The sequence below is a fragment of the Hibiscus syriacus genome, unplaced genomic scaffold (genome assembly GCF_006381635.1).
Source record: "Hibiscus syriacus cultivar Baekdansim isolate YM2019G1 unplaced genomic scaffold, ASM638163v2 tig00009009_pilon, whole genome shotgun sequence".
NCBI classification, from domain to species: Eukaryota; Viridiplantae; Streptophyta; class Magnoliopsida; order Malvales; family Malvaceae; genus Hibiscus; species Hibiscus syriacus.
In genome coordinates, this window is record NW_024062181.1 from 1060809 (window position 1) to 1075853 (window position 15045).

Here is a 15045-nt window from a genome sequence, read left to right on the forward strand (position 1 = left end):
ATATATTTAATTATGTTATTCACTTGATGATCATAACAGCATGGAATGATCGAGGAAGGTGAAAATCCTGAAGATGAAAATTCTGAAGATGAAAATCCTAAAGATGAAAATCCTAAAGATGAAAATTCTGAAGATGAAAATCCTGAAGATGAAAATTCTGAAGTTGAAAATCCTGAAGATGAAAATCCTGAAGATGAAAATCCTGAAGATGAAAATCCTGAAGATGAAAATCCTGAAGATGAAAATCCTGAAGATGAAAATCCTGAAGATGAAAATCCTGAAGAAGATCAAAGCAATCCTTCCACTTCTAACACCCAAGTAAGTCTAAATTCATTTTAATTTCTTTTTCTTCTTTTCTCTTTCATAAATGTTATTAACTTCTCTCAAGGATTATTAAATGTAGAATCTCACCGAGGAAGTGGAAAATTCCATAAAAGATCAAGGCAATTCTTCAATTTCTATCTTCGAATGACCTGAATCAAGTAAGCATATATATATACACGTATATCGCAGCATACGGTTATTTTTAGATTCAATAAGACAGTTTCCTTGGTAAATGCTTTCCTTCAAAAGTACAGAAATACTTATAATTCTTATTTCCTGAATATCTCACTTGATTTATGAATTTAAATAATAATCACTTGATTTCTCCTCTTATGGCATCATATTGAAACAGTTGTTATCATCAATGTAACAGTGTATGGTAGCAGAAAATCAATTGATGCGAATGCTGCTCTTTCTATTTTTCTACGACTTGATTGAAGTTTGATGGGTTGCGAAGAATGAATCAGTGTTTGAAGGTTAAAAACATGGATTTGATAGAACTTCTAATTAACAAATTTTCCATCTTTACTCTTTTTTTTCTCTCTTTGCAATGTTGTTTGATTGGTTCTAATGTTTGTGACGAATAGCATAGGTTGTGTGGCGAAATATGCAATTTATGTAACGAGGATTCGTGATCTAGTCTAAATAAACCATCTTTGCATTTGTAAATATATATATTTGTAGTGGACGTATTTTTGGCAATGATGTATACTCATTCCTTTATCATTCTCTGGTTTTGCAAAACCAAATTCCATTTTACAAAATGATGGCTTAATTGCCTATTAGTCCTTCATCTTTCCATTTCTCAAGCTTCAAGGTCCCAGTATAATGCAGTTTAGCAAGGGCAATCAGCATCCCAAATATGACCTTGAATGGAATTATGAATGAAAATCATTCATTTCAGCGTAGTAGAGGAACTAAAACTAAAATTCGACCAATTTTTAAGAATCCCAAAATAACACACATTGAACATTAATACTTACCCTGCGCTTAATATATCAGGATGAACATTGTATACCTCGGCAAAGACAAAAGGGACGATGCCTTATGGAAGAGCTGCCTGAAACTTGAAACGATTCCGATCTCCGATTCAATGTATACTTTTTTAAGGGTAGATATACAGTCACCGGAAACTAATATTACCTGCATGATAGCAATGCCGAGAAGAACACCTCTTAATCCGACAGTGATCAAGGCAGCTGCCATGACGAGTCGGACTGCCATGGAAAAGAACGCGGTCGTCTTTCCAAAGACAATTATCCTTAGCTGAAGTGCCATGAATAAACCTACAAACGGATACGATTTCGGAAAAGTTCGAACTAAAATAAGTGAAATTCGACATCTGTTTTTCCCTGAATGCACTACGAAATGGAACGAGCAACTATAGCAGACATTTGGATACTCCACCAGCAAAAGTGCACTACGAAACTAATGAATTCGAATGTGGATTTAGACTAACATGGTTCAAAGCATGGGTCATGTAGTAGTTTTACATACTTGAACCAAACCAGAGACCAAGTTAGGCCGATCAAGCTCTCCCCCACCAAACTCTCCCAACACCACAAATTCTTCATTGAAACTCTAAGCAATGGCATGTGAATGTTTTGTTTTTTACTTTTACTTCTAGAAAATCATTTAATATATAGTAAACAAACAAAATATATTTAAAAAATCAGAGTATACGAGAGCTTTGTTAATTTGATTTTATCGACAAGTAGTTAGTATAATGGGATGAGACATTAGATTCTGTTGGGATTTGTGGAAACTCGTATCGACAACCGGAACGGTTTGCAAAGAGGAGTCGGAATGATTTTTGTGTTTAGGGAGTAAGGAGATCGAAAGATAGAGAATTGCACAGCGATTTAGAGTGGTTTGACTTCTCAACCAAGTCTACATCCACTACCTTAGCTCCTCACCAAGGATTTTCCAACAAATTCACTAATTTGTTCTTTCTTTTTAAGGACAAAGAGATAATCTTTACAACTCCCTAGTTTTTCACAGGATAAACTAGAACCTTTCCCTAGCCTTTACATAGGCTTAACTAGAACATTTCCCCTTAACAAAAAGATAAAAGAAGTAAACAAATAAACCTCTCAAAGGTAGGTGCTTACAAGAATTAAGCTCACAAGAACAAATATTTACAAGAGAAAGGAAAATAAGAATAAAAAGTTCTTCTCTTGTGTTTGATTGCTTGGATAATTGTTCTCATATTTCTTCAAGTGTCCTTAGCTTGTATTTATAGCTTGGAATGTGTTTGAAGTCTTATCTAGTCGTTGGGGATGTTTTAGAGTCGTTTGGGGATGATTTTTCTACAAAACAAGGCTGCCCATAACATGATGTATCGGTACACTATCAAGGTGTATCGGTACCCCTTCATTAAATTCAAATAAACTAGCTGTTACTAGCAGTTGCAGCCAGGGTGTATGGATACATTGCAGGATGTATCGATACACTAGTGTATGGATACACTCATAGGTGTATTGATACATTATTTGCATTCGGTGTTTGAGCAGTCACAGGCGTATGGATACACCTGCAGGGTGTATATCCACATTGCAGGGTGTATGGATACCTTTTGACACCCATTAGCATTTTGGCTCAAATCCGAATTTAATGGACTTTGAATTATTTTTGAAACATTTTTAAAACTTTGAATAAATTTAATTCAAGTCCAAAAACATTTTGAATAAATTCAATTCAAATCCAAAAACATTTTGCCTTAAATTTGTTATATCGAAACATAATTCAACAGATTCTTTAAACAATATTACTAAATTAGAAAGGTCGTTCTCATAATAAATCCGTACAAAACATGATCTAAATTAGTAAATCAATGAATAATATAAGTGTATCCTAAAACGAGTCTGATATAGATTATTTTCTTGTCTTAATATATGAAAAAACGTCATTTATGTGGCCATCTATCACCGGAGTTGATATAATTATGAAAGCAACACTTAGGTTGATAATAGGTTGGCCTGGTCGTTGGGAATTGATCTTTCATATGCTAGAGGCAAGCTCTGACCCTACACTTCTAAAATTTTCTTATTTCTTTAAGTTCTTAAACGAATCAAATGATAACCCATATTTATGATTACATTTTAAAAAATATTTTTGTTGACGTGACATTATTTTACGTTATCATATTTTTTTCACACATGAACATGCTACGTCGGTATTTGGATCAAATTAAATCTGTTTAGTTGGTAAAAATATCGATTGTCAGTCAATAATAAATCTCATCTACAAAAGTTTTTTACCGTAAAATAAAACATTAAAAAATATAAATTTTATAAAATGAAAAGACCAGAAAACATAATAAAATTACGATATTCGTACAAAATGCGTAGTACACAATTCTCGTGCGTGTGTGGAGTACTTAGATTGATTGAGCCAAAGGCTTTATTAAACACATGTTGATGCTCCCTATGTCCCAACTTGCATAGGATTTCTCGTGCTATGCTATAAAATTATATAATAAACAAAACGATATTTGCATAGGATTTAACCTACTAATTTTGTAGATTACTATTCGTTTTTTTTTCTTTTGTCTCTTAATTATATTTTTTATTATGTATAAATAATTTTACCGATTTATAGTAAGCGAGTTGATAGTTAATATGATGAGAAATGAGATGATCAAACCGATGATTTATGGTCGTTCCTTTTAATATGAGCGGAGAGTTACTAATTAATCAATATTTATGTTGACGGTGAAAATAAATTCTTTAAGAGTGTCTCTAGAGAAGGGAAAATAAGAGAATAAATTCGTTATGAGCAACCTTAAGAAGAAATTTATGAGTGATGGAAGTAGGGATATGCAAGATACCCGAACCTGATAAGTTCCAACCCGACCCAATCAGGTTGAATTTTTTTTAAAAGTTATGTTTGGGTCAGGTCGGGTTTGAGTTTAGGGTGAAAAATATCGAACCCAACCCGAAAAAAATATAATTTTACCTTATATATTTAAAAATAATTACAATAATACCCCTCTATATATTATTTTTTTCAATTAAATTTCTATTTTTATTGAATAAAAATAATATTTTTATAAATATATAATTTCAAAACAGGTTTAGATTTTATTTCAAAAAATCGGGTCGAGTTCAAATCGGATTAACCAAAACCTCGACCAATGTCCATCCTCAACGAAAGGTGTAATAAAATTATTTTAATTTTACTAAAATACAAGAATTTTTTTCATCCATATATTCATCATATGCTATTTTGAATAGGAGTGTGCAAAAAAATCCGATCCGACTGATCCGATCCATTGATCCGTTGATCCTATCCAAAAATTCGGATATCTGATCTGTTTTTCAATTTTCGGATAGTTCGGATCGAGTATCCGAATTTTTTTTGGATTATCTGATCGGATACGGATCGATAAAAAAATCATGTTCGGATTAAAAACCCGATAATCTTGCTTCCGATACAATGCAAGAAACCCTCTGCCATTACCTCATCGCTGACAGGCATCAAGCTTTGTTAATTAACATCAATGGCTTTCCCCTTCCTAGAACAATCTCCTAGCTTTTCATTGATCTGAGAATCCTTTGTTTGCATTGCTTGCCTCAAGGCCTTCCAGAGATCTTCGCAATAGCTTTCTAAATGCTCCAAATTCTGCTTGAGCTCTCCTAGTGAGGATCTCATCTCGGAAACTTCCATTAGGGCCGCATCTCGATTCGCATGTGCTTCTATCAACTCTTTCTTCAGCGCTTTGATCGACAACATGCCGGAGTCCTTTAGTACTTGCGCAATCTCCTCGGATTCTGTTTGGTTCGGTGAATTCTCATTCTTCTGTTTCTTCTTTAACCGAGGGAGTAACCGTGAAATCATCCCTCGGTTCCTTGGCTGTTATTGAACAGATGAATGAGAATCCGATAGTGGCGCAACCGTATCCGAATTCTTGACGGTCCTAACCACATTTTCGGATTCAGATTTTATGACAACCGGCTTGCATCTATTGCAAGATGACACCGATTTGAAATCCCCAAACTGTTCCTCCTACTTCTAGCAGACGGTGATGTTTATAGGATATCAAGTAAATATGAATATTTTAATTTCTGTTATTTTTTTTTATTTTTTTTGCAAAAAAAACCGGATTCGGATATTTGGATATCCAATCCGAAATTTCAGATATCCGATTTTTTCGGATCGGATACGGATCATTATTTTAGATATCCGAAATTTTCGGATATCTGAAAAAATCAGATCGGATAATATCCGATATCCGGTATTGCACACCCCTAATTTTGAATACATATTCACAACTCCCTATTTTCATTCCTGAAATCTAAGCATCAAACTGATCACGTTATTATTCGACCTATCGGCTATCGTTTTTTACAACATTCTGTAGCCAACGTACAACTTTACCAACAACATTATAATTGAACGTCGCGTTATCGTTCTCGATACTAGACACAACAGTCGCCGTTGCTTCCCGGAGATTCAGGATGTCAATGTTGAAGAACAGCAGCGGTATGGAATCTCGGTTTTCATATAGATGGATTTTGTATCTACTGGTCATGTAACCCCCAGACCGATGCGGGTAGCCACATCCGATCCGGGAAGTCACATTAGGGTCACCGGAGCGACCCACCGTAAAAATAGCGGAAATTTTAAAACTTTTATTGAAACGTGTAACTTATAAAATCATTTTTCATTATTTAAAAATAAAACAGATTTTCAGACTCATATATATAAATCAAAATACAATTACATGCCCCCTAATCACATGTACCATACTCTGCAACATCGCCGGAAGAACTCCCTTACTGAAGTCGATAGATGCACTGATACAATTCTTTTAACCTGAAAAGGTGAGTAATAGAGTGAGCTTCGAAAAGCTCAGTAATACAGAACTACCATATGATGCTGAAAAACGTGCAGATACAGATAAACATATTTTCCTTATTGGTTCAGATATTTACAGATCTTTATGTTGAGTAGAGATCCTACGGATATTCCAGGTAGTAACAAATAGTATTCATTTCAGATGGAAATATTTCGGATGTCTAAGTTCAGGAGATCAGAATAGGTTTTCTAGTGTGTTCCCGAAAAATTCAGTAAAAATATACAGATCTTTTAAAACATATATATATATATATACCCCCATCCGTTCACATCATAAATGTGTAGGTTCCCCAGAACCATACACCCAACCGCACATGCCATTTAGACCCTGAGCACAAAGCCGAGGAGTATGCAGATAATCTTCCTCCAACAATAAACCCCCAGATAAAACATTTCTCCGTCGGTAAACGGAGATATCAGAAATCAAAACATAATTCAGATCAGATATCAGAACAGAATCCAGGTTAGGAATCAGAACAGATTTCAGATCAGATGTCAAAACAGAATTCAAATCAGAAATCAGATAAAATATTCATATAAGTAGGGAACACACCAGAGTTTACAAATATTATTCAAAGGTACTTGATAATCTTAGCAAGTAGAGAAATATGGATCTTCAGTATACCGATAGAATATCAGAAATTAGAATCACTATTGTAAAAAGTTCAATAACTGAAGGAATCATCAGTTATTCAGAATGTGAATTATCAGGATCATATCTTATTCGGACAATTTTCAGAAGTTGTACGTAATCAGAAGGATATTCAGAATCCTTTGCATCCATGTCAATTGATCGGATAATCGAACAACTTGAGAACGAAGATTCAGAACCTTAACAATCTATGTCGACTGTTCAATTCATTTTCCTTGCAGGGTATTTACTCTTTAATACCACAAATTCTTGTTCATATTTCATTTTCGAAATTAACGTTGAATAAATCTTCTAATGTCTGTATTTCATGTTCACGCTTTCACCATATCATGAAATACTGACGTACTTGATTTTGTAATTCATAATCCATAAGAACATTACATCATATATGTTCATTAATATTTCCGGATTCATCCAACTCACTTATTAAATCCTCAGTCCTTGTGGTTACTTAATTTATTTAACATTCAAGTCCAATCCAGTTACTTCGGGATTTTCCAGAATAATTTAAACGTTCCTGAATTTCAGATACATGTTGTACTTCCATTCCATTCAATTTGGTCTTCGTGGTTGATTTGTCGAACAAACATCCAATTCCTAGTACTGAATACGATCTAGATCTGAGCTGAATTGAATACTTCCAAAATTTGTCATCGAGCCAAACTTAAGAAGACGAACACACATTCCAGTAATATCTATGCCATTCAGGTATTGACATAGCTCTAGTGTTGATCTACTCACTTAAATTGTGTTCCATTACTTTTAAAGGTAGGCCAATACCTATGCTTATTTGGATTCCTTAATTAATCTAAGGCATTTACTTGGTATAGGTCATGAGGGTATTTTGGAAATTTTGGTGTTCAGTTTTATTCCATTCATTTCAGAGCTCGAGGGTATCCAATCATTCCTGAGCTTGGTGATATTCTTGGGTCATTTCCATTACAGGGGTATTTTGGTCATTTTACAGATCTACGGTATTTCAATCTTTTCCTTCCATCCTGTCTTATTATTTAATTCAATCTTATCATTTACTTTAGTCCTTTCGAACAATTCTGACAACAGAATACCCCCTATAAATTATTCTTCAAGTATTTGCTCATTATTCGGATATTTTCGAGTCAAGTGTCTTCTCAGATTTTACAAACGGAATATCATGAATTTTCTGTACAAAGTCATGATTTTAACAATTAAATCCGTACTTAATCGAGTTAAGTACGAATCCCCTAAGTATTTTCTCATTCAGAGTCAACTCAGACTATTCTACCTCTTAAGGGCATTTCCGTAATTTCTTAACCAGATAATTTCGATATTAGCTCTTAACGAAAATAATTATAATTTAGAGATCCTATGATTAATTGATTTCTTGAACACTCTCTGATCTTGAAATGATTCCCTTAACAGACTTCTAGTATCCTTCACAAACCCTCATAAGACTAGAAACCGGTTATCCGCATTTCCTAATCAAAACTAGCATTTCTTATGCACATCAATAGTTTTTACCAGATCAATATGTCTTTTCAGAGTTATTAACCAACTTCCAGGGACAATTCTTGTCATCTTACAACATAAGGGTATTTTCGTAATTTTACCCTACCAGATTATTCTCACAATTTCTCATCCAAGTACTTTTTAACATTTAACCTTTGATGAAATAAATTATAAGTTGCAGATACAGGGCTGATTTCTTTATCACTAATCACAAACTTGTAATTTAATCTAACAATTCCTCAATCTCTTATATTAGTCATTCGATCCGTAATCAGTTACAGAATTTCTACCACATCATATCGAGTGTATAAATTATTCAACTCCACCAAAGTGTCCAACATTATCTTGTTCATGCATTTATCAATATAAACATGTTCCATAAAGCATAAAGAGGTAGTAAAGTATTACCTCGATTTCGGTACAATACTGATCGACCATAAAAATTCCATTCGAATGCCTTTGATCCTCAATTCAGCTTCCAATAATTCCTCAGATACATATCAACATAAATTATATCAGAAACGAAGCTTAATTGCGATAAACGGATCGAATCGGGTGATAAATCAGTGAAAGACGGCTTACCATGTTCGAATTTGGCAAAACGGACTTCGGATTCGGATTCAGGACGTCGAAAGCATAAAATATGACTTTTCGGAAATTTGGATTTTTCGGTCAAAATCAAAGTCAACGGGTTTGACCAGAAATTTCGAGGTCTTCGGGTTCGAATTTCGAAAAACGGACAGCGGAATCGGATTTGGAACGTCGAAAAATGTCAGGATAGGTATACTCGGTCGAAGTCAAAGGTCGTTTAATGCCCGGTCAAAGCCAGTCAAAGTTTTGGTCAACAATGGTTAACGCCGGTCAACGGTCAACGGGTCGGGTAAACGGGTCGGGTCAACGGGTCGGGTCGGGTTGTGACCGGTCAAACCGGTCAACTATGCACCAAAACCGGTCAAACTGATCATTTTTTTCTTCCCCACGCGTAGTGGCGGCGCGTGGGGGCGCGTGAACAGTGCTAAAATCCCGGAAAAATTTCTAAAAATTATTTTGAGCGATTTCGAGATACTTACAAAGCTCGGTTCACAATTTTGAACGGCGGAGAGCTCGATTTCAACAAATCGAAAACTTTGACCGCTTCACCTCCTCACGCGCCGCCGTCGACGGAGACCAGGGATGACACCGGCAAATTCGGAACGATGCAACGAACACGATGGTGCGGGAAGTGTCGTAAACGGATGACCCGATCGTCGTGAATCGATGAAAAACCAACTAAAACCGAGTTATAATCGACGATACTTCCGACTGAAATTCACGACAAACGGCGATGATTCACGACAAAAGGTTTGAGGGGTTTTGTTCCTCGGTTGACAACGAACACGATGGTGGTTTCAGATCGTCGTTTGGAGGTCGGACGACTAGTAGATCGGAGTTCAAAGAGGGGTTGATGAAGAGGAAAATCTGGAAATTTTTTTCCAGAAAACATACGGGGAAGAGTTATATAATTCAACATATATAAGAAATGGTTAAATCATGGGTTTAGCCACTAAATTTCCTAAACTTCTTAAAACGGTATGTCAACTTTGAATTCTTATAATTTAACCCGCTGTTTCTTTCAAAATACCAAATTAAATCCACCACTTTATAATTTCTTAATTTTAGCCCCTAAATTAGGGTGTTACAGGTCATTCACGTGGCCGGGCCAGCCAGAGAGAACTGAGAGCTTGAAGCCGAGAGAAATAGTCATTTATTGCAAGAAGGGAACGAGCTGATTGTCGAGTAGTCAGGATCCGGTGCATCTGTTGACGTAGATTATCGGCCTGGTATGTTACAAAATGAGAGATCATTAATCCGGTGATCACCCCAAATCTGAATATTTATTAAATCATTAACACGAAAACCTCTCTCATTCTCCCCCACAATAAAAACAAAAACCCAAAGCCATATTGCACGCCAAGAAATAGCGTACCTGGCGAAGGAACCCTTCGAGGGTTCCTAGCTTTCCCATGGCCATGGCCATTTGACCCATATAATTTGCCACATTCCCAGATGGTCCCGATGGGGCAGGTGAGCCATTGGCCAACGTCTCGGCCAACGATTGTTGTAATGCTTCCATTCCTTGTGACAAAGCATCTTCGGCCTGCTGGGATGATTGCTGCAAGTTCTGGATACCCATAAACTGTTGCTCAGTTAGAGGCTCCAACTGATTTGCAAGAAGCTGCGAGCAACATCGATTAAGCTTAGAAAATTATCTATAAACAAACATGGTTGACAAACATCGATTAAGCTGCGACCAGGTTGCAGAATATCTCCCATGTCACCCTACACATCAAGGTTTGGCTGTTGCATCTGCATACACTTGCATAAAAAAATATTGTATTCTTTGGACAAATGGCCCTCGAGGATTTGTCACCCAAAGGAGTTCGATCAGTGTAATCATGTTGCAAAAATATCTCATATGTGAGAGGTCCTTGGTCTGAACCAAGTACACCTTCGAGTGACAAATCCTATAAGGGTCGATTGAGTCCCAAAGATAAAGCATGGCGACAATAGCCAAATCCAGGTGCATAGGTCAACATGGGAGAGACATCTTGGAACCCTATCATAACAACACTGCATGGACTCAGGATCAAAACATAGAGGTTGTACGCATCTATCAACCTTAAGAAGCTAAGATGAACGGAATCCACCTATCCACAGAAAACAACGTTCAGCTGGTGTTTTCCACATTCCTGACAAGATATGGAAAACATCAGCTTTTGCAGCGATGCCTTTCAAACGGAAAATGTCATCGAACTGTGCTGTGGTGTTGTCGACAATAGTGCGAAGTTCAGTGTCACCAGCTAAAACGTAATATCCACAAGACTAATAGCTACTATATGAAACATATTTCAGCAAAAAAAATATAATTACTTGAACTCCAAGCCCCTAAAAGCAAATCAAAATATCATTTTCAAATTTCAATGATGAAAATAAAAGCTTACATACCATTTCCACTCATTGAATGAGACTGATCTCCAGAGCTTGAAATGAATATACCCTGCAGTGAAAGAAGAAAAATCAAAGAAAAATAAGGCATAATAGACGGCATTATTAGCCTGAAAATCAAAGAATGCATATGATACATCACAATAGTGATGGGATAACATAAAGCAGACCTGCTGACGAGCTCGCTGCAGCTCTTGCTCAAGTTGTGTCAGTTTCAGTCGACTATTCTCTAGCTGCTGCACATACGCCTAGATTTGAAAGCAAAACAAGGATTAAGAAATAAGGAATATACAAGCTTTAATTATTGTAATAAATAAATAAAGTGTCACGACTTTGAACTTTGGGTAAGTTCTCCCCATGGTCCTTCAACTATTATGGGTAAATCTCATCCTCGGTTCATGTAAGTTGTACCCTTTACATTTTGGTCACTGCAATTTATTTTCAGTATTTTTAATTTTGATTTCCAATTTTATGCATACTTTATTTTGGTCACTAATGAAATTTAATTTTTTATTTATTTATTCTCGATATCTTAGTTTATAATAATTATATTTTAATCACTAATTTTGTACATTTGATATTTTGTTTAATTACTAGGTGATCCTTAAACAATTTTTTCTCATTTTTTTAGAATTTAAACTTTTGTTATTTTTTCCCTCTATTCATTTTATTTCGTTTTTTTTTTTCATTCTTATTATTTTTATTTATTTTTATTTTATTTATTTTTTATTTTATTTATTTTTTATATTATTACATTAATATTTTTTTCTTTTTTCATATTTATTTATATTTTTTATAATCTAACATTTTTTACTTTCTAGGGATGTTTTCAATCGATCAAAGGTAATTAATTCGAATCGAAATTTTAAATTTTAATTTTCGCAATTAAGACAATCGAAAAATTAATTGGTACCGAAAGAGCAGTACAAGGGTGTTAATCCTTCTTTGACTGTAACCGGCTCCCGTACCCGACACATTTCTGGTGAAACGCAGATCATGTAAAATGGTGTTTGGCCTACCTAAATGTTTTTAAAATAGTCGGTGGCGACTTTAACTCAATTATTTCAAGTCGAAGCCCAATTTTGGGCCCAACCGAAAGATGGTTCCGACATAACCAATCCTTTAGAACTCTTATATTTTTGTTATTAAACTTTTAATTTTCTTTTATTATGGTCACTATCATTAATTATGTTAAGAAATGTTAGCGTGACATGTTAGATTCATCTTTTTCTCTAAAAAAATTAATTCTTTTTAGATTAATTGACAGTCATTAGCCTCATTTCGCATATGTCATCATCATATGGTGTACTTCATTGTTGCCTCTAAATAAAGCATCCATCATACTTGAAAATTTCATCATTTTTCCATGACTATTGAATCATTCATCATCATCGTTTAATCCAAGTTCCAAAAATCACAACTACGAGCCACAACCGTCAATCTTAGATCTTAAAACTTAGAGTTTTCTTTTGGAAATAATATACTCTAATCTGTCACGTCAATATTTGTTAACGGTCATGATCGTCATGAATAGGGGCAAAACTAGAAATTTATTAAAACAATGTTAAAGTATTTTATATTTTCCATAAATACACTTTTTTTAAATTGATGGGGCCTGGTAAATTTTTATTTATTCATTTTTGAAAAATATATATTTTTCAAAATTAATTAATACTTAAAAAAGAAATTGATGGGTCCAAGGCTCATCTTGACCCCACAAAGGTCCGCCCATGGACTCATGAAAGCGAATTAAAAACTTAAATGATTGTTGTATAAGTTTTAAACTTTTGGTAATAAAAATGCAAGCACTATAAAAGTTAAGCGACCTTTTATATAGTTTATTCTAATATAACAATAAAAAGATCTAATTCTAGTTTTAATCCCTCCATAATGTCAAATTTTAAGATTTAATCCATCTATTTTAGTCTATTTTTTATCCTATACTTCTTGTAATGTTATTACATCTAAGTTGATAACATCATTAGTTGTTTTTGGTTATTAAGCTAATACAAAATTTTCTTTCCTTTTTTATATAATGAGCATTCAACTACATCTTTAACCATGTGGCCAAATAATGGTAAAAAATTTTATGTTAGCATTTTAATAGCAACAAATAATTCTGTTCTTAATTTTTTTTCCTTTTAATTTGTTGCAATTTTTAAAAAAATTAATTTTTTCACAATTTTAATTTTTTATTATTGATACTACTCCTATAGGGATGACAAAAAAAAACGAACACGTGGGGAAAATCGAAAATCGAATTAAACGGGTCGGGTTTGTGGATGATAAACGGGGACGGGGATAGGGAAAAAATGAATTTTTTAAACGGGGACGGGGATAGGGAAAAATGAATGTTTTAAACAGGGACGGGTTTGGTAATCCCCGGCCCGATAAATATTAAAAATAATTATTTTATATATATATATATAATATTTATAAATTTAATTTAAATATATATACCCGGCCCGATACCTGTTTAAATAATCATTTATGCTAAACGGGATACATGTTTTCTCGCGATTTTCCCCGATTACCCGAAAAAGATCCCTGTTTAAATCCCCGCGGTTTTTTAAGCGGGGATGGGTATGGGTTTTTTAAAAGGGGATGGGGACGAGGGGACCAATTCTCGGCTCGAAACCGCCCTGTTGCCATCCCTATACTCCTATAATAATATATCCATGATGAAGAAAATTCTAGAATGCACGTCGTATACCGAAACACACCACTAATGTGACATACCGATGCACATCACTAATTAAATTGTTCTTATTACATAAATATATAAAATATATATATATATAATGATCTATCCGTAATTACTTTTTTTTTATTATTTAGTTTACTTTTTAATGAATATAATTAAATTTTAATTTTTTATTATAAATTATAATTATTTCGATAATTTTTATTTATCAATGATTGGAACACTTAATTTATATAAATTTGCATATTCATCCCGACAATAATCATCAGAATCAACCGTCGACGTTCCTATTCATCGTCGGAAGATCATGTTCTTCAACATCAACTTTAAATTTTCATTCACGTAGTCCCCACTGATTTTTAGTTGCTTTACAACCACCCTCTTTCATCTTGTAAGCAACATTTATAAACAATCGCAAATTCACCTTCACGCAAAATATTACTGTCTAAAAAATACTCATAGTTTCAGTTAATTCTTCGTATGTAAACAATGACTTCAAATTGCCTAAATTGTTGAGTTTTGTCATCATTAGTGGCGAATGCACAAAATCACTTTCGAAACTAGTTCTAATGAGAGGAGCTGGAGACTATGTCTTTGTATAGGATGAATATATAACCATGTAATATTGATCAAAACAGGAGTTTCAATTACATATAAATAAATAAAAATCAATAATTTCTTAAGCAACTGAATAAACTAATATGCAGTTGTGAAAATTTCAAATGATTTTGTGAAGAGTCTAATGGAGATGGCATTACATAACTACAAGTAAGTAACACGATTTTTCGATGATGAATAGAATCTTTGGCGATTAGTTTGATGGTTGTTATTGGGGTGAATATGCAAACTTAAATAAATTAAGTGTTCTAATCCTAAACAAATAAAAAATCTTAAAATGATTATATTTTTTAATAAAAAATAGTTATATTCTTATTAGAATTTAAACTAGATAATAATAAAGGATTAATTGTGGATAGATAATTATATTTTTAATAATTATCTAATAATAACGATTTAATTAATGGTGTACATG

The 15045-nt window shown here is 34.0% G+C and overlaps 1 protein-coding gene and 1 pseudogene across 2 annotated transcripts in view; one reads left to right on the forward strand and one right to left on the reverse strand.

Annotated features, from left to right (window-relative positions):
• The window catches only part of LOC120202904 (disease resistance protein At4g27190-like), a 78228-nt gene that overhangs the window by 4600 nt on the left and 58583 nt on the right, over positions 1 to 15045 (forward strand). The window lies entirely within an intron of this gene.
• LOC120202909 lies at positions 10006 to 11161 on the reverse strand (annotated as a pseudogene).